We start from the raw sequence: 19,537 nt of genomic DNA on the forward strand, positions 1-19,537 counted from the left end.
GCAAATGATGCCACGTCACCTGCATCCGCGCGACTCGCTCCCCCAGCCGGCTCTCCTGCAGCTTGGCGTCGTCGATGATGCGGTTGAGTTTGGCCACTTCGTTTTCCAGCTCCTGCGCCCGCTTGCGCAGCCGTTCCGCCTCTTGGCTCAGACGTCCCGCTTGGCCCTCCAGTGCGCCCTTTGCTGCCTCCACTTCAGCTTTCTCTTGGACGACCGCTGTGCTGCTCTGGAGGCAACGAGACAGACAACTGACTTCAGCACAGACGACGCTCACAAAAAATGGAAATGTGACACATGATGTGAAATGTGAGAGTCCTCCAAATGCTTTGTTGATATCATGATATGTGGCATGGATGTGCTTGCACACGAAACTCAGGTTTCCTCGTTGTGAAATGTACAATTAGGCCTATGCAGTTGACTGTATCTACAGTATTTACATATTCACGTCAGCTATATAAATAAACTTGACTTGACGTGAGAAGTCACGAAGGTGTCTGCTCTTGAGTATTTATTTTTCTGATGACTTTTCCCTTTTATCACCACATAAAAAGAAGTAAATAGAAACACAAATCTTGCAAGTGCATACTTCACATTAGTAGACCCGATTGGTTTCAGCCAAGTTGACAGCTTCTTTAGATACAGTAGGAGGCTTAGTGTGGTTTAATTGGAAGCAACACTGTGTCATTTAGGTGGAATGTCAGGAAACAGGTTTGGGAGTTTGCTGTTTATCTCATCTCAGCTCAGGGCCTTCACGTGAACATGTGCTCTGCAAACCACAATCGTAAATACCCACAGCAGAACATACAAGTGAATATGTATTGTATATGTATGGAATGTGCCTGCCTTCTTATGATCTGTGATGTTGTTTAACATGTCAGCAGACATGGCGACATGATGTACCCTTTTCGTGAACTTACTAAAAACAAGTTGCTCAATGGTGATGTGGGAGTGATTCTTGTGTGGAAAAAATTGGTCTGTTTTCACGAGATCATCACAATGTAACAGACTGTGGAGAATGTCAGCATTTTTATCAAATCTCCTTGAGGCCTTAATTAAAGTCTTCATTTAGGGCTGCCTGTTGACAAAACGTATGATCTACGCTCCAAATACGTCCGTGTACATGCATGCAAAAACACACATGAATGACACCTTCAGTTGGATGTTGGATATCAGTAATGACAAGTTCTTACTCTAAAAAGTATTGCATCTGAATGAAACTTGTGCCACATTCAAGAAAAAAAATTGTACTTCTGAACAATATGTAATTAATAGAAAGCCCGGGTTTCTGCAGGTAAGTCCAATTTAATGCTTTTTAAAGCAAATTAAATAAATTTAATTGCCACGTCGTACTGTATTTATACACCCATGCACGCGTGCACCCCCACACATACATGCACATCTTATATATTAGGGCTGTCAGTTGATTGCAATTTTTAACCGTAACTAATTGCAATATTTTGCTAGTTAATGCACAATTCATCAAAAATGAATCATACATTATATCTGTTCTTCATGGTCAATAAAATCGTTTTTTTCAAGTTTCCATACTCTTGTTAAGATGAAAGTGGACAAATATGGTTACCAAATACAAATGTGGCTATATCTAGGAGTGTAAATCATTGAGTTACATTTGTGTTGAAATAAATTTCCGCCACTAGGTGGAATTAGTGTTTCATGTTGGACATTAGTGACAAGAACTGGTGCATCCCTAATATTTTGTTTATTTTTGGTTCCGTGCCGTGAGATTTTATAAAGGGACCAGTGATACAGAATTGCGCAGTAGATATACTACATTTCTAAAAGTCTCTTATGGTTTCTGTTTACAACCGAAACTTCAACCAATAATGTCCCAAGTTGAAAGGCTCCACTCATCACGCTGCTGCCACGTGAATAGACACGTTTCTTCTGCAGGAAGAAAAGATGACACACATGTAACCTCCCAGCTTCACAGCTGACGGGCCAGTCAGGCCAGTTCTCCTAGTCACCTCACAGCAGCCCTCAGCGTCACTGCTGACACTTTTCATAACTCACTTTGTGAAAATGTGTAATGTAAATCATTGCAAATGCTTTATGTAAAGCTTGTAAGAGAAGTGCAAATGTTCAATCAGTCTGAGCAAAATGTCTTCGAACTGAGATGTCTATCGTTGCTGCGGGTTATTGTGAATGAGTTATGAATCTCTCTAGGAAGTTCCCTTATTTTTACAACTTCAGTCACAGGTTACGCTGTGGTAATGGGAAAAAAATGAATATCTGTAACAGAGGTGGGCTAAAAGGCAAGTCCCTATAATAATACATAACTGATACTGTCAGTGTACCCTTGTGCAGACAAAGTCCAGCTCCAGCACTTCACTGGCCCAATTCCCACACTGCATTGAATCCACCAACCACTGAACTGTTAAGTGGCAGGTCACTGGAAAAAGGACTGCACTCATATATTGTACACTAATAGGCCACAAGATTAGGTAGATGTTTAAAAATCTAATGGGAACCAACACAAGGGCAGCATTAAAAATTCTGGCTCTATAAAGATAAAGCTCAGTTGGGTTGACACAGTCAGTGAGGTATTAATTGAACAATGATGTTTATAATTGTGTTCTTGATTGCTTTCTTATTCATAACTATAAAAAGTTAATCATTGAACACACATTCCTCAAGATTAACCAGCAATCATTGAGGGATTAGTATTACTAAATAAACAGTCACATTATAATCTGTATGAATTGTAACTCTTCAAATACAATCAAACAAAGCGAGAGACAACACGTGAAAACAAATAAAAACATGACCAGTGAATATTGTTTAATTACGTGACGACGACTAGAACTCTCTTTTCATCTCCACTAACTCTCTTTGTTTGACTTGGGACGTGTTGTGTATTTAAAGTGTTTGTTTAAAGTTGTACATTAACTGACTTTGTGCAGTCTGAAGCACAGAGTTTAAAGTTGTAAGCCTTTAAAATAAATCATGTTGCTATTCCAGCATGACAACAAACATTTTGACTTAAACATTTATCATTTAAACTACTTAAAATGCAATTTTTCTCTAATAATAAAATTAAAAGAAAAAAAAACATCTTTAACATAATTTGGTGAGCGATGAAGAAACATGTTCCACTGGTATGAGGAAATCAGACTCCCAAAACAGACGCACCATTTTAACCACATCAATTCGAAAGTTTCACTACTGGTTGTGTAAAAACGCATTAAGCTTTCGATTACGCTGCTTTTGTTTCAAACGACGACAAGCTGTTTCCAGTTTTCTCATTTCCTGTTAGCGCTCAGTGAGAGGGACATTCACTGCTAAGCAGGAAGCTCCCCCAAATGCACGATTTCCTTCATTTGGAGGCAGCTGCAACAACATGCAAACGAATCCTGCGTTGGCAAATAGAGTCACCGCTAGCATCCATAAACAAAACTATTACTCCTCTGCTTTCCAGCACTGAGGTGACAGTTATGTAGTTCTTCCACAGCCATTTCCGCATTAGGGCATTTTTCATTTGCAAACTGTCACCACTAGTGTCCATTAAAGTTTATAACGATAGACAACAATGTGGCCCATAGAGGCTAATGGAAGAGGCTCATTTCTATCACCGTTATGATTGCAGGGATTCAATTTTTGGATACTCGTCACAGATATTTAATTTTGAGTACACAAAAACACAATTTAAATTTCGATTAAATGTATTTTAGAGTAGACCAAAAATTAGAAAATTTGGAAATTGGCGGTGTCCAGACGAGTTGGGGCTGATCGTAGCTCATTTTGAAACAAAAAATTTGGCTCACAGCACAAAGACCAAAAGAACAAAAGAAAACAAAACAAAACCACACCCACACCCTTAACTTGGACAAGTGTGAGCAGACTAATAATGCTAAATTTGATAGGCTGCTTATCCAAAACGCTCTTTTGAGCCAAAAAAATGAACAATCATCAACCGAGACTGATACATCAGATTCTAATACAATATTTAGCAAAAATAGAACTATTGCCAAGAGATTCAAAGCACACAAACTTCACTTAAAGTCATAGTTGCTTCATGTTCTAGTCACAACAAATAGAGGCATTGACTTCTATTATTTCAGAGTTTTCGTCTCCCAGGGCAGGAGTACAAGAACAAGAAAAAAAAAAATCCTAGCCAGTGGCTGATTCCACATGGGCCTGACCTTCAAATGATAATGCAAAAAATGATCTGGGCGGCTCCTTTTATGATGGAGAGCCAAAATTCCTTTTAAGTTTTAACATAAGCAATACATACAGTACAGCTTTTGAAAAAATGTTAATACTCCCACATGTATTAAATCTCATTTCCTGATCCGCCCGTCAACAAGCAGACAGTCTGTCCAGTGTCCACTCACGGTTTCCTCCCTTCTCCATTCCGCTGTCACCTGCTTATTAATCAGCTTCTAAAGCAACACTAGGAGCAACAGCACTATCATCAAACGAACAGACTCATGCTGGTCGCTTTTGAGGGGAGACTCTTCTCCAAGCTTGGAAAGTTTGATGATCAGACAGTGAAAGTTCAGTTCACATCCTCCAAGAGCTGTCTTAAGAGGGGGCGAAGACACCAATGAGGACACAACTGGCTGCAAAATGAGCTGCATTTACCAAGCTAGAAGCTACCAACCATATAGTGGATATAAAAAGTATACACACTATTATATTATATAAAATAATGACACCAAGATAAATCCTCCTTTCAAAACATTTTTTTTCCACCATTAATATGACCAATATCCTGAACAACTTAATTGATTTTTTTTAGCTTTTCGAGAAGTGCCTGTGCTCAGAATTAACCAATCACATTCAAATTCATGTTAGATCGAAGTCAGCACACATCTGTCACACATTTAAAGTAACTGATTACCTCCCAAATAAATCTCAGATGTTCTAGCAGGCTTTTCTTTGCACAATCTACGACATAATTCAACTGATTTGCTAACGGTAGTCATCATTAATGTTAACACGCGTCACAGTTGAATATCACAGCAGTGGACCATTCAAAAAAAATTATACATGTCAACTCTTCACCGCACACCAAGCAATTGAGCAATGCAAACTATGACTGATTTGGTTTCGATACCCCCCTTACAATATATTGTACTGTATTATTATTTTTTTGTTGAACCACAAAAACAGGGCATGATTGTCAAGCTGGTGATACTGGTGGAAACTGGTGATAATTGTAGATCGCCTCACTCCCAACAGAGATTCTCTACCCTTAGACCAGGGGTCTCCAAACTTTTTCCTCTGAGGGCCACATACAGAAAAATAGAAAGCTGCAAGGGCCACTTTGATTTTATTTTTTTTTAAGTTATTTATTAAACATGGTAAAAAAAAAATCAATTAAGCAATTATAAATTGTTGATATAATGTACAGTTACTTATTGAAAACTGCTAACAGTCACAAGGCAAATAGTGACCCCTGTGTGCCACTATAATAGATACGCCTCTCCACTGAGTAGCAGCTGAATCCCAACTTGACATTCTGAACCACAACAAGAACAATCGGTAGTAAACTGACCACACTTAAGAACCATTAATTTAATTTGATGTTTTCACAAATTGGACCTTGACACTAAGCAACAAGTGGATGAAATGAAACTATTTTTATTTCTGAAACTGAATTATTAGCTGCAAATTTGTGACTTTGCGTAGCCAGAAACGTTTAATCCACCCTCTTTTTTTTTTAAACAACATTAAAAAATTACATTTAGTATTTGCCACGGGCCCCCCAAAAATGTATGGCGGGCCACAAATGGCCCCCTAGCCGTAGTTTGGACACCACTCCCTTAGCCTGATCAACAAAGGATCGTCACTTCTGGAACTTGATTAAAAAAATACTAAAATAGACAGTCACTTGTCAAGAAGAAATTACAAAAAACTTTGGATGTCTTCCTTTGTTGTCATTTGTTTATATGTTCTTTATCAAACTCATCGGCAGGCATAATCTCACATTACTTAAAAAGCAGACGTCACCATCCTACCCACACATTCCATATTAAAAACAAGACAGATGAGGGTTTCCTGTTTCAAACCATACTATGCAAAAATTAACAACAAGAAGTTCAGAAACAGTATGAAGTCAGAAATAGAAAAAACAAACAAACGATAATTAGAAGGCCCACTCTTTGGAGACTTCAGCTGAGATGCATTAAAAGCTCAAACAAACTGTAGAACCCCACAGAGACAAGAGATAGAACAGCAGTATCCCTCATAATTGATAAGGTCTCACAGGTCAGGGCGGGTGCACTGTAAGAGCCCGAGCTGAGTGAAGAAGGTCTACACTACAGGGTGCACATTCTCCACTTTGACCCCCGACATTCTTGGAAGCAAACCAGTCTCTCTACTCGCTGCACCTCACCCGTCCACATTGTTTGCATACCAGCGCACGCTGACATCGAAAGATCCCATTCCAACAGTGCACACGTTTTCAATTACAGAGCGTCGAGGGATCAGGCGGGAATCCTAAAATCAAGTTCCTATTCATTTAGGAGAGGTCTGATGACAGTTTTGTAACCTTCATCAAATTCCGCACTTTACAGCTGATTGAGAACACAATGCGCCTTTCAAGTAAAGACACAAAACAGACCCCTCGCCTCCTTTCAGGGGGTCGGCCACGCTGTCCCCTTTCTACAGCACACTGACCCACTTACTGAGACAGTCCCAACCCCCGCTGGTATTATTGTGTGAAACAAACTCATCATTCAATTTCATTCGAGGTTCACAATTGCCCCCACTCTTTGAGTCCAAAGCAAAACGAGGGGGCACAGCGCAAACTCGGGAATGGATGCTCATTAGATTAGTGATGGCTTGCCACTGCAATTACCTTGTATACGCGCCAATTTGGTGCTCCACTTTCCAGCATTCTGTAAATGGGACCTGCTGGTCACCCCAAAAGTGGGCTGCACAAAAGAGGAGGTGGTTCCCATTCACTCCACTTACACCAAGTTATTATAGACTGGAAAAGTAGTGCCTCCAGTGCTTCATCAACCTTAATATGGTATCTATCTTAAAGGTTCATCATAATCTGTTGTGGGGCCACCAATTTGTTCAGATTTTCCCATAGAAAATTATGGACATTGAATTAATATGTTGCACGGCCAAACTGTTAGCATTATAACATTACCAGAGGCCAAAGAAATGTAAAAATAACCACTAATATTATTACGTTAAATTACTCATAAATTTAATGACAAACGAGAAGGGAATAAAAAGTGTCCAAGTTATGACAACAAAGTCATTTTAACCACACGTGTCACTGAAATTGTTGCCCATCCTCTCATTATGGGTTAATTGCCATTTTCAGAAAAAAATCTTTGTTTTTTGTTTTGTGACATTTCCATTAGTTCATCATTCCGTCACTGCAGAACGAATCAGTGACTAGATGCAATATAAATACCGGTATTTATAATTAACATTGTCATTTTCATAATTTTATGTGTAGTTGGACATTTGAAGCGTTATATGTCCACTCTGTCATTGTAAAATATCAACACATATAAAATATTTTCTGAAATTTGCAATATATATTTGTTAAACAGAACAGAGATCGCTGACTGAATTACGTTTAGCAAAAAATGTTCATGCTGTCTTTGTCCACCCTGTCATCAAGCTCACTGCATGTTGTACATTGTCTGCCTGCAGTTATTTTATTTTAAAATATGGGAGCTTGACCAATATGCATTTCTCACACCATAACATCTACCTAATCCAATGAATAGGACGTTAAATGGAAAATCTTAGATTTTTTTTTTTTTTTTTTTCTGGTGAAATTAGGTCTCAAAGGCAACTTATGGTGATACTGACTCATTGGCCTGAATGCACAAGCTGGGAAGAGGACAATACTGCAAGCACTCAAAAGGAAAGCCCCTAATGAGCAAGGACGCAGTTCAATCTTAAAAGCAAAGAAAACAATGACTTCATCTTCCTAAATATTTACAAAAGCGGTGAGGATCGACCCCTGATGACTAAATCCCCTGGGAGGTGGGGCGCACAGTACCTCTGTACAACAAAGGAACTGTGCTCACTGGTCAGTCTGCTATAGCTGCTATGGGTCACCCCCAACCAGCACCACAGGAAGCCGAGCGCAAGGACAACTTCCACCCTTTGAGACAAACAGGACGCACACCAGTCGCACTGAGACGGACTGAAAACAATGTTGCCTCAGACCCCTCCTCCAAAACTTGACCAAAACTATGCAAGGTGTAAAATTTTCCCAATAATTATTTACTTTTTAAAGATAAGGACTGCTTTATCACTTGTAATGTTGTAATATTAAAGCACAAAAATACGTTAGGGAGGTTTGCAGGGGAGAGCTTTTGAGATAAGTAAATACATTGGTGCATCCCCTTTAAGTCTTTCAAATCATATCAATGTTTTTGTTGTCGCAAGTGAATGTTTCCAAAAGTAATAATCAAACGTAATTTTGAATAAAACGCCTCTGTAGAAAAACACTGGATATGATGAAGACAAAAAAAAAAAAAAAAAAAAAAAAAAAAAAGTTCACATTGTACAGTATTTGTAGCCATCATCATGTTTGGAGGTTCTGTTGATACAGTTGTGTAAGTGCTTGTGAGGACTGAGGCAAAGTACAATGTGTGCAACATGTTACTTAACAAAAGAAAATATTTTGCTCTCGTGCATGTAGTGAACATTTGTTTGTAGTCTATACTGTGGCACGCCCATTTACACACTACAGAACCAAAACAGTAACGTTTGTTTTGTGCTTTTATGCTGACGAGTGTTTCTTGGCAAGCTGATGAAATAACACAGCAGGGTAATAATTACTATTATGATACAGCAGATACAAATAAAGCCGTCTGCTTTATCTACTTAAAAAGATGTGCCTTGCTCATCTTTGTGGGGGGGGGGAACGTGCCGTGCTTATCTCCACACTCCCTCTGACGTCATGCAAGTTTGAATGAGTGGGTTGAAAATGACGCTCACCTGCTTGGTCTCCTCCAATGACCTGTGCAACCGACTTATCTCCTTCTCATATCTCTCCTTCATCTTGTCCATCTCCTGATCGTGAGCGGCCACTTCCTCCTTCAGGGCTCCCTTCAGAGCCGTCAGCTCCTTTCCCGCTTCCTCAGAATATCCTCCTGTTCCTCCTTGGCCAGGAGAACTTCCTGCAACTCCACCTTCAGTTGCATTATTGTCCTGAGTGAGTGAGAGAGAGAGAGAGAGAGAGAGAGAGAGAGAGAGAGAGAGAGAGAGAGAGAGAGAGAGAGAGATAGAGCGAGAGAGAGAGAGAGAGAGAGAGAGAGAAAGAGTGAGAGAGAGAAAGAGTGAGAGAGAGAGAGTGTGTGAGAGAGAGTGTGAGAGAGAGAGAGAGAGAGAGAGAGAGAAAGAGAGAAAGAATGAGAGAGAGAGAGAGAGAGAGAGAAAGAAATGAGAGAGAGAGAGAGAAAGAATGAGAGAGAGAGAGAGAGAGAGAGAGAGAGAGAGAAGAGAGAGAGAGAGAGAGAGAGAGAGAGAGAGAGAGAGAGAGAAACTAAAAAAATTGGTACCGGTACCCATCCCCACTGTTGGGCCCAGAAGTGTCTATCACTAGTGCGGAACAGTAGTTTTCTAGTAAGGTTTCATTGTATGCTAGTAGGCCAAAACGGCAATAGCAATGGCAGTAGTGAAAAAGGTCACTCGTAAAATATTCAATCTACGTGTGCGACCTAGTCGTTCCACCAGAGTGCTACTAGTGAGGACAAAGAGGGCAGCAGTATATGGAGATGAAGTTGGATATTAGGCTTTCCGCCTTACCGCCGTGATAGCGTCTCTCTCGTCGTCAGCAGCCGACGTCTTGGCCGTGTCCAGCTCATCGTGCATCTCCGACAGCTGGTCCTGCAGGTCTCGGATCTCTGTCTGGTACTGCTCCCTCTCCATCTTCACCTGGAACAGCCTGACATGCCACATAGCATGTCACTACTCACAGCAGTTGGCCCGCACTCCATGTGCACACTAGTTGCACTACTAGTGCAAGTTAAAAGTAATGGGAGTTTCTCAGAAAACTGTCTTTCTAAAATTATACTCCAAATTGAAGTGAGGACTTGAAGAATAACTTGAGCAGGAGGGCATATGACGGCTATAAGAAGCCACTCTACCTAGAAACTAAACTAGGCAGCCACTCATTCATTTTACAGTGAACAGAGGCCTTGCGGGAGGTCTGCATCTTTTGAGTTCTTACTCTTCAAGTGTGGTCTGGAGTTCAGTCTCAGTTTTGGCCAGTTTTTCCTTCAAGCATTTGCACTCTTCTGTAGTCCGGTCTCGTTCACGCTGCAGCTCCTTCAAGCTTGAAGCAGCCATACTGTCTGCTTTATTTGTCTGAGAGGGAAACATACATACAAGCATAGATAAAATTGTTAGTAATGAAAGAAAAAATGCACAATCGTCAGAAATAACTTAGATTAAACGAATCAAAAGGAATGTCGGATTTGTTATTGTACACACAATGACGCTCTATACAGATCTATTCTTGACTGTCCATTGTTTGCTTTTAGGGAGCAGCAGCCAAGTTCTGAACAGGTTTGATTTTGAGTTGTCCATTAAATCTCAAGTTATCCAACCCGCTGATCAAAGAGGAAAGAATATTTGAAGTAGACATATTTTTGTTACCGCTCTTTGCTCCTGAAGTTGTTGTTTAAGTTCGGCCATTCTTTTCTCCAGTGCAGCATTTTGCTCCTGCAGGGCTTTGGTTTGTGCAGACAGACCCAAGGACTGAGAGAAGAACACAACGTACAAAAATATTTATGTTCCTTTTAGTTTCTGTTTGGTTGAAGTGGATTATGTTTGCATAGACATCTGATTGTAGTACTGGATTGATAAAGAATGAACTTCAAATCAGTGTCAAATGCAAAATTAAACAGTAACATTTGAAGAGGCTGCATAGGTTGGCCCGAGTGATTTTTACTACTTTTCCTGATAAAGCTGATAAGGATGGTGGTAAAAATCATGCATTACCTCTAAATCCACATTCGGGTTTTTTTGAGATACGAGCTGTTGTTCGGTGAATTTTTTGCTTTGACTTGCAAGCTAAATTTTGAGATACAAGTGCTGTATGGTAGCATTGAACTCAACTCATGACGACAAGCAGAAGCTTGGCAGATAATGAAGTGGTTGTACTTTGTGTAGTTTAAAACGACCACATACCTTACACTAAAGCCTGCTAGCTTAATGCTAAAACAAAATAAGAAACACTATAGACAGGCTAACCAATAGCAATAAAAACAGTCGTCCACACAGTAAAAAAATAAAATTAAAATAATAATAATAATAATAATAATAATAATAATAATAATAATAATAATAATAATAATAATAAGTAGAGATTTAAAAAAAAAAAAAAAAAATCATAAATAGGTGAATCTGCAGGTCCTGACCACGACTATGCGGTCCATTGTCCACTGTTGGCAGATGTACACATTCAAATCTTGTATTGAACAGCAGTTGGAAAAACTGAGACTCTAACAATATCTCACTTTGTCATCAGGAGGGCTTGCGGTGGCTCGAGACTTCAACGTCTGAATCTTCTCAAAGACCAGGTTGACCTTTCTCTTGGTCGTTTCATCATTATCGGCGCTCCTGCAGACAAAGACACACACAGAACAGTCAGCGGAGGGTAAAACAGAAACTCTGTTTTTCGGTTGGTCCTAGTGGTTCTGGGAACGGAGATCAGTCATTCCTGGCTTTAGAAAGGGTCGGGAGGGTCATGCTGCTTATATCTGCCACCTCAGTGCACAAACAGCTTTTTTTTCAGCCTCTAACTCAACAATGTGGCAACATAATCAAACGTATGCTCGGCATAGTGTTGTTTACTGCACACCAAAACAAAATAAGCAAGAATTGAAACTTGTGCGAAACTGCCACAACTTTATGTACAGATAAACAATCTAATGAGAGCCAAAAAAAAAAACTTAATACCTTTGTGAGGCTAATTATAGTAATCAGTCAACACAGAATTGTAGAATCACACTCAGAAGTGTTTTGTTTACCTGACTGAGCTACAAAATAATGAGTTCATTACTGCAATCAACAAGTACAGTACAATAGACAGAACAAACTTGACATGTTAAAATAAAAAGCTCCCTTCCATTTTTATTCAACACAATAGCATGCACGTGATGCGCAGGTATTCTTTGGGCCAATTGGGGTCACCATCCTCACATTGTACTGTCCTAGGCGGGGCTTGGCATGGTAAGTGACGTGGGTGTCAATGAATGGGAGTGTATAATTGGCTGGTTTTCTTACCGTGTGTTCAATTAAGCGACTGAAAGAGCACTAGCGGCTGTGTCTATCCTAGAAAGGATCCCAAACTTTTGACATACTTTATCTTTTACGTAATCTTTCCTCTTGGCTTGCTGTCTTTACACCAACTTATTTCTACACCAAGTGGTGCGTACGACGGCAATAATTTTAGTGTGTATGGAAAAATGATCCCTGCGAAGATCCCTGCAAAGCTTCGGGGCAGAGGTTTTGCTTTGACCTTGTTTTATAATTGAATTATTCGAATGTTTTGGTTAATCACTGCAGCCCTTAAAAGCATGATTATTTTTTGTAAAGGTAGAACAGTTCCTATTAGTCCTTATTGGCTTGTGCAGGAGTACCTAATTTTGTGGTTACTCCCCTGTCGGTTGGACCACAAAAACCAACAATGCGAGAGATGGTCTTTTCGTGATTTTTTTTGTGGGGGGTTGGTTGAGTGTGAGGATTCACAATTCCAGAAACAGGCAATCAATTCCACCTCCTTACATATCATATTTAGTATCTGCTTATCTGTAAATTTCAGCAAACAAAGTGTTCTTTGGTGGAGACTTCGGGAGGATCTACATTCCCTTGGAAAATTCAGTGGAATGAAAAGAATCAGTATCAATAAATTTAAAGTTGCACCACTTTCTAATGACAACAACAATGTATTATTTCTTTAAATTAGGTCAGTGACACAGAAACATTCTCTCAACCTCTGTTCTTCTCACACAGATGACTTTGATTACACATCCACAACTCCTGTTGGCCCATGTTTGTCTTGGCGGCCTTGAGAATGTAGCTCATTTGCAATCCCAGCACTTCCATCTGGGTTTCTTTTCCTTTGCCGTCCTGTGACTCCTGACCTGTATCCCCGACACACCCAAACAGTTTCCTGTCCCTTTTCTAAACGACCACTCGTGCCAACAAATGCAATAAAAGCTAGAAAAATGTATATCAAATTTGAACAGTTGGATCATGCCACAATAATTTATTTTGTCTTTCATTTACTGCTCCTCACAGCTTATGCAGAAAATCGATAAGCACCATACTGATTATACTGCAAAGACGTTTTAGTTTTTTTTTCTCCTTTTACTCAGTTTAAACCTTAACTTTATATGCTTTCTTCCCTTGACAGCTGATGCGTGTCAGATTACAGACGAAAACACAAAGGCTTAGCCCTTGATTTACACTAAAGCTGAGAGAAAACACTGAGGCAAAGTGAGATTGGGGGAAAAAAATCCACACAGCTGGATCGCATAGCTGGGTGGGTAAAAGAACACATTCCTTCACTTTTATCACAAACAGTCCAGCTCTGATCAAAAAAATAAATAAAAATATTCATAAACTCCCACTGAACGACTTCTCCCACCTACATGATGCATGACTTAAAATGTGGTATTTCTCAAATGTAGGAACAATGGGCCCAGTTTGTGGTTCAATCCAAGCCAAAAGATCCAAACTGTTGTGTTTTTGTAGCATCAATCGCCCAAGAAAATAGGGAGTAAAGCAGAACAAGGTCAAGCTGTAATAACTCACCCGTCCTTTAGGTAATTGAACAAAATTTGTTTTGCTGTCTCTTCGTGTGTTTGTTGTGAAAGCTCCTGCTGACCTTTCAGGAGGTCTGGAGTTGCCTGAATGGGACAGGAAATGCGAGAATGATCTGAACGTGATGACAGAGATGTCAAAGTGGTTTACAACAGACATTCATTTACTACTACAACAACATACATAAATCAAAGCAGCCATTGTGTCAAATAGCGTTGTTCCTGATTGTGTATCAATAAAAATGGCATTATATTCACAGTGACCTGAGACGAGTTATCTCGTGTTCAATTTTTGGTCCTGAACCCAGCTCTAGTAAAAGAGCCTGTAAAGTGAATTTAGAGATATGTTTACAAGTAAATTCTATGTTTGAAGTTAATTGCTGAAAGCATGAAAACACAGAGAACTACATAGTACTGAATTGTGGCGAAATTAAGATAGTGTTAAACTGTTTTTCATCATTTCAGTGTTCCTTATTTTTTTCGATTGTGGGTAAAATGGGGCTCAGTGACACAATTAAGGAACTTGAGCGCCTTTGTAATCATTGGTTATTCGTCACAATTGTGGCATGCAGTTAGCTAGCTAGTGAAAATGCACTCTTATTATCCACTGGTGTGGCCACATTAGAGTGCCTCGACATCAGTGAGTGCGCACATGGAAGAGCAAAGAGGGTGGAAAAGCTTTGCTCTGGTATAACCGCTTTAGAACGCCTCATTGTCACGGCATCAATGGGATTTTTTTTTCTTTACTCACTGAAGGCTTTAAGCAGATATACTTGAGTAGCTCCAACGTGTAGGGGTGTATAGGCATAAGAAAGATTCTAGATGAAGTAGCATCCATTTTTCAGCGAGGCGTGAATTCATGTATTCAATGGACACGCCCACAGTGTTTGAGAGCGGAGACAATAGCTTTCTTCATTTTGAAACCTTTTGAAGATGTTTTTTTATCATTTAAATTAAATTAAATTAAATTAAAACTAACTTGCGATCAAAATACAGCTTCTATGGACATCAGTCAGCCGTTCGTATTTGCGAATGTTCGTAACGCGAATGTTTGTAACTAGAGGACTACCTGTACCACATTTGTGGTACAAGCACTGTACAATTGTGGTCATTAGTGAGTGCCAAAAAGTGGTACAATAATGAATAGCTTACTTTCATTTTATTGTGTATTTTGACACACTTCACAACTTCTACTGTAACAGAAATGCAGAAGCAACACCAAAACAAAAGAACTGATTTGGTAAGGTTGTGTTAAGGTGATTGGATGGATGGATGGATGGATGGATGGATGGATGGATGGATGGATGGATGGATGGATAATATGTCTATTACCTGTACATCAGTGTCTGTGCTGGCTTTTTTGCCAACAGTCGCGGACTTGGATGAAGATGTTGACAGTTTGCCCGCTGAAGACGCAAAGTCCACTGAGTCTTTGTTCTTGAGTGTTACAACTGCAGAATGACTTTGGTTTTTTCGGTATCCCTGGATGTGGCCTACACCTGTAGACAAGGTGCTCTGGGGAGATCCAGGGGAACTAGTGGAGCGAGAAGGTGGCTTGGGGTTGAGCATGAACCAGGGGTCCTGATTCCCAGCTGTCCTGTTCAGCCGGAGTTGTGAGGGCCGCAGGACGTGCTCCATCGACGTGCCCCGACGACGGCTAGATTCATCAAGGGGTGTGGATCCTTCCACCCAACCGAAGGCGCTATCCACACTGCGGGAGCGTTTCCTGTCCTCAGGATTGATGCGGTTTCTTCGCCCCGCCCTGCCACGCCGATGGTGGCTGCCGTCTTTGCCGTCAAACTTCTCAATAAGCTCATCGACACCAGGAATGGAGCCCGTGTCAATGTCTCTGCCCGACCCGGGGACGAAAGGGATGTAGCGCCGGTTTTCGTGACGGTTGATGGTGTCTGCGTAAAGCGCATCGATGTTTTCATCCGCATAGATCTTCGAGGTGGAGGAGGAGGAGGAGTGGCGTGAGCGAGAAGACGACTGAAGAACAGGTCCACTGGAGTCAGATCTCCTTAACGGAAGGACATCTGGCTCGCGATGTTTGCGATCAAGGCTGGAGTTGGCACTGCTCACTGAAGAGGGAGACTTGGTCTGGGTTTTGTGCTGCTCACTCGTTGGACTTGACACAGCGGACGCTTGAGTATGACTTTTGGGTGTTGGCTTGGACCGAGGTGGACTCTGGTTGCTGAGACGAGGTTTGGACTGCGGCTGGGCCACCTGCGCCTTCGTCTGCAGCTGGGAACGCTGTGCTGAACCCAAAGACTGAGGAGGTAATTTGTTTTTTTGGTGTGAGGCCTCAGTCAAGCTTGGGGACAGAGGTTGACTTTTGCTTGACTGTGCAGGAGCTTTGTTCCGATCTAGGCTAGAAGACCTGTTATGGGATGGTGCAGATACAGTTGATGTGGACTGAGTTCCCGTCTCAGCAAGAGAAAGGGGCCTTGAAGGTTTACTATGGAAGTTCAGAGAGTTGGTCTCTGGGTCATAGGGCTGCAGTATCTCAGGATGCCGCTGAAAGTTCAGAAGGGTTTGCGCTTTCCTTGTTTGTGTATCTGCAGAGCTATTCTGAGAGGTGGCATACTTCATCTTCTGAGACCTGTACTCTCCGAAGGGGCTCTTGGATCCACCCTCCTTGTCCCCTCGAAAATCATACTCATGGAAATTATCGATAAAAGAGCCTTCGGTCTCAATGTAGCCATTGCTATTGGGGTCAATAAAGGACTGAGGACCTCTGTCCTGGTTGTTAAGAACTACATAGGGGTGTCCATCTATACCCTGGACTCGAATGCTCAGACCATATGTACCACCTCCATTGCTCTGGGGCCTAGAGGAGCGAGATGGTTGGATGTAGCCCCGCTGTGGTCCACTAGTAGGAATGCCAGTCACTCTGTAGGACTCCATCAGGAATGCAGAAGGAAAATAAATCCCTCTCCCTGGATCAGGCGCCCTTCCTCTGGAAAAATTAGAGAGACTCTATTAGTCGGAAATGAGACATTGTATAACTCAATGAACTTTTTTCCTTGCTCCACTCCACTGTCAGACACTGATGAAGCATTACAGCCTTGCTGTATTTAATCAGGCATGTTTCCCGTTTTGAAAAATAGCATCACCAAAATACCCACTGTGATAACCTGAACATTTGTGACTCAACGTGAGGCATATACAGTATGACTCGTGACTAAGACGCTTGGCATGACACAATGATTATGTTTATCAGGTGTGAAAAGAACACAGATTATACCGGTCAAAAGAAGAATAACACACTGACATGAGTCTAGTGTGTATGAAATTGAACTCCCAAAACTGTAACAGTAAATGAAAAAGATGGTTTCACTTGTCATTTACAAGGGATATATTTTCAAACATTGACAAAAGAGCAGCAGAAGAAGTGATAAATAAAGTGTGCAAACACTAAAGGATGTTGCTCAAAAATATTTTTGCCTGTGAAGGCTATAAGAGACAAAGCCATCAGCAAGCAACATGTGTTGCTGTGTACAATGGGCTTTCAGCAAGTTCCTGTTTGCCTTGCTGATAATGTCCCATTTACCTGATGCAACAATATAAAGACAAACTGAGATGGCCTGGAAGAGGGCTCTGATAAGAATGACAACAAAGGCCAAGGCAGGATATATCATGCTATGGGTTTAACAGGCCAGGACAGACAAATGCCTGACACCCATTTGAAATAAATTCAGCAAATGGGCGGTCATTGGAATGGTGTTTCCTGTAAAGCTAAATCATATATTGAGCAGGTCAAGTACCACACTAGTCATACATATACTTCATTACTTATGTATTGAACTCCACACAAGTAAGCATTTGGTCATGGCAGCAGGCAGCAAGGAAAAAATCCCTCTAAGAAAGGAACCTCACACTGACTGAACTGAGTTTGAGGTGTGGGGGGCTATATCATCCTCAGCTAGTAGATCTGAGAAGGATAGAGAGAGTAGGGGAATACGGGGTAGCTAAAGAGAAAACAGGATAGAGGGGTTGAGCAGCCAAGGAAGGGATGAGAGAACAATGGGCACGGGAACAGTTGTATCAACAACACTTTTACAGGCAGCACTGTGTATTTGTGGTTAGCACGTCTGCCCCAAAATGATGATGTTTGTGATTCGAATCATCAGCTGAGCTTCCTGTGTGGCATTTACGTTTCTCCTTGTGTTAGTGTGCGTTTCTTTGCCAACTTATTCCCACATCCCCAAAACATCCATGTCAAGTGGTGCAGGTGAGGAACACTGCTCGAAATTGCCAATAAGTGTGAATGCATGTGGTTGTTAGTTGATATGTGGATTGTAATTGACTGGATAGGCTAAAGCTTAGTCATGAGCCAAATGAGAACAAGCGGTACAATGAACCACCACTATATCACAGTTTATTGTTCACACCCACACCGTAGCACATATTTCTATTTCTAACCAATACCATAATATCAATACTAATCTCAGTCCATCTACTCCATTTTGCGTTATATTTTAGCATTAAACTAAACTAGTGGACTTTTGCTAGATAACAGATTATTTGGTTGAACATTTTAGTGTTGTTGATGTTCAACATACAGGCTCTAAGGAAACGTTCAAGTTTTTTTTTCTACAAAAAGTTAAAAAGTGTTTCGTGTGTGAGAGGGGTAAAATTTTTCACCAAACCTGGAATGTAGAAAATACAGAAAATTGATGGGTGTCTTTTTTTCCCCTAAGGAGAAAATCTACTAGCCCTGAATATTTTCAATAGCTCGCCCTGCCTTCACCACTGGGCCCTGGTTAGGATGTCAAATCCCTGCTTTTGATCTGACGAAGCACCTTTTTATCTCCCCGTGGGAATTCCTTGTGATGTGTAAGGAGGCCGGACCATGCTGATAACCTGCTAAGTCCACAAGAGGAAAACAAAAGCACTGTAATCGGCGCCATTTGGAGGAGAGAACGACAAAAGAAAGTTGAACTAAATCACTTAAGACCGCAGCCAGCAGGGATTTACACTGGGAAAATATTAAAATCTTACGTAACCCCATTGAATTGCAGAGGTGGCAAACTATACTCACGCTCTGTACCGACATCTACTTGAGTACATGTACTGCAGTCACAAAGTATTTGTACTTCGTTACTTCCCACCATCGCTACTCGGGGCAACAGGTGACTTCAAAGTGCTCCAGCACCTAACTGCTAATTAGCTTATTACAAACGTGACATTAACGCTCCATACCTCGTCGACAGCGAGTGAAATCGCATTTTGTCGCAACTTGTTGAGTTTGGTCGCTCACAACAAACACGTCCGAACATCACTGGAAAGCGTTAGCTACTCACCACTAGCAGTCGTCCGTTGGTCCCCACCTATTCGCCTGCCGTTAACAACTACAAAAATATCTTTATTGAATATTAATGCAGCTAGCAAAGTGGCCGGGCCGCGCTTTGTCAAGTTAGCGCAGTGCTGCTGAGTGAGGGAGACAGGAGGAGGAGGAGGTGGACGCTCGCAACTCCGACTCCGGCCCACCCCGCCTACTGAAACAAGCGCACCGACCCGCCCACCCGGGTCCCTGAAGCAGGCCCGGTGGTCGATGAGTACCACAAAACTGGACCGACTGGACCATCCCGGATACACGAAACAACAGCCAATGCTTTACTTCACAGTTATATATGGAAAACTTGAATCACAAAGTGGACTGACCTGTTTTTGTCCTCCCCAAAAGACACTCAACTAAACTTGAAAACATGAAAAAGAAAAAAAAATCAATTTCGCAATTTGTAAAGTATTGGATT

General features: G+C 41.1%; 1 pseudogene across 1 annotated transcript in view; it reads right to left on the reverse strand.

Moving 5' to 3' along the window:
- Positions 1–19,266, reverse strand: part of LOC144017220 (cingulin-like protein 1) — a 35,029-nt pseudogene extending 15,763 nt beyond the window's left edge. The window contains exons 1-9 of the transcript XR_013283139.1: positions 19,085–19,266; positions 15,111–16,737; positions 13,771–13,865; positions 11,469–11,571; positions 10,606–10,707; positions 10,178–10,314; positions 9,763–9,892; positions 8,944–9,164; positions 20–226 (exon numbers count right to left, since the gene is read on the reverse strand). The product of XR_013283139.1 is annotated as a cingulin-like protein 1 (transcript). The remainder of the gene's footprint in view (positions 1–19; positions 227–8,943; positions 9,165–9,762; positions 9,893–10,177; positions 10,315–10,605; positions 10,708–11,468; positions 11,572–13,770; positions 13,866–15,110; positions 16,738–19,084) is intronic.
- Between the last annotated feature and the right edge of the window lie 271 nt (positions 19,267–19,537).

The sequence above is a fragment of the Festucalex cinctus genome, chromosome 4, assembly GCF_051991245.1.
Source record: "Festucalex cinctus isolate MCC-2025b chromosome 4, RoL_Fcin_1.0, whole genome shotgun sequence".
Lineage (NCBI taxonomy): Eukaryota > Metazoa > Chordata > Actinopteri > Syngnathiformes > Syngnathidae > Festucalex > Festucalex cinctus.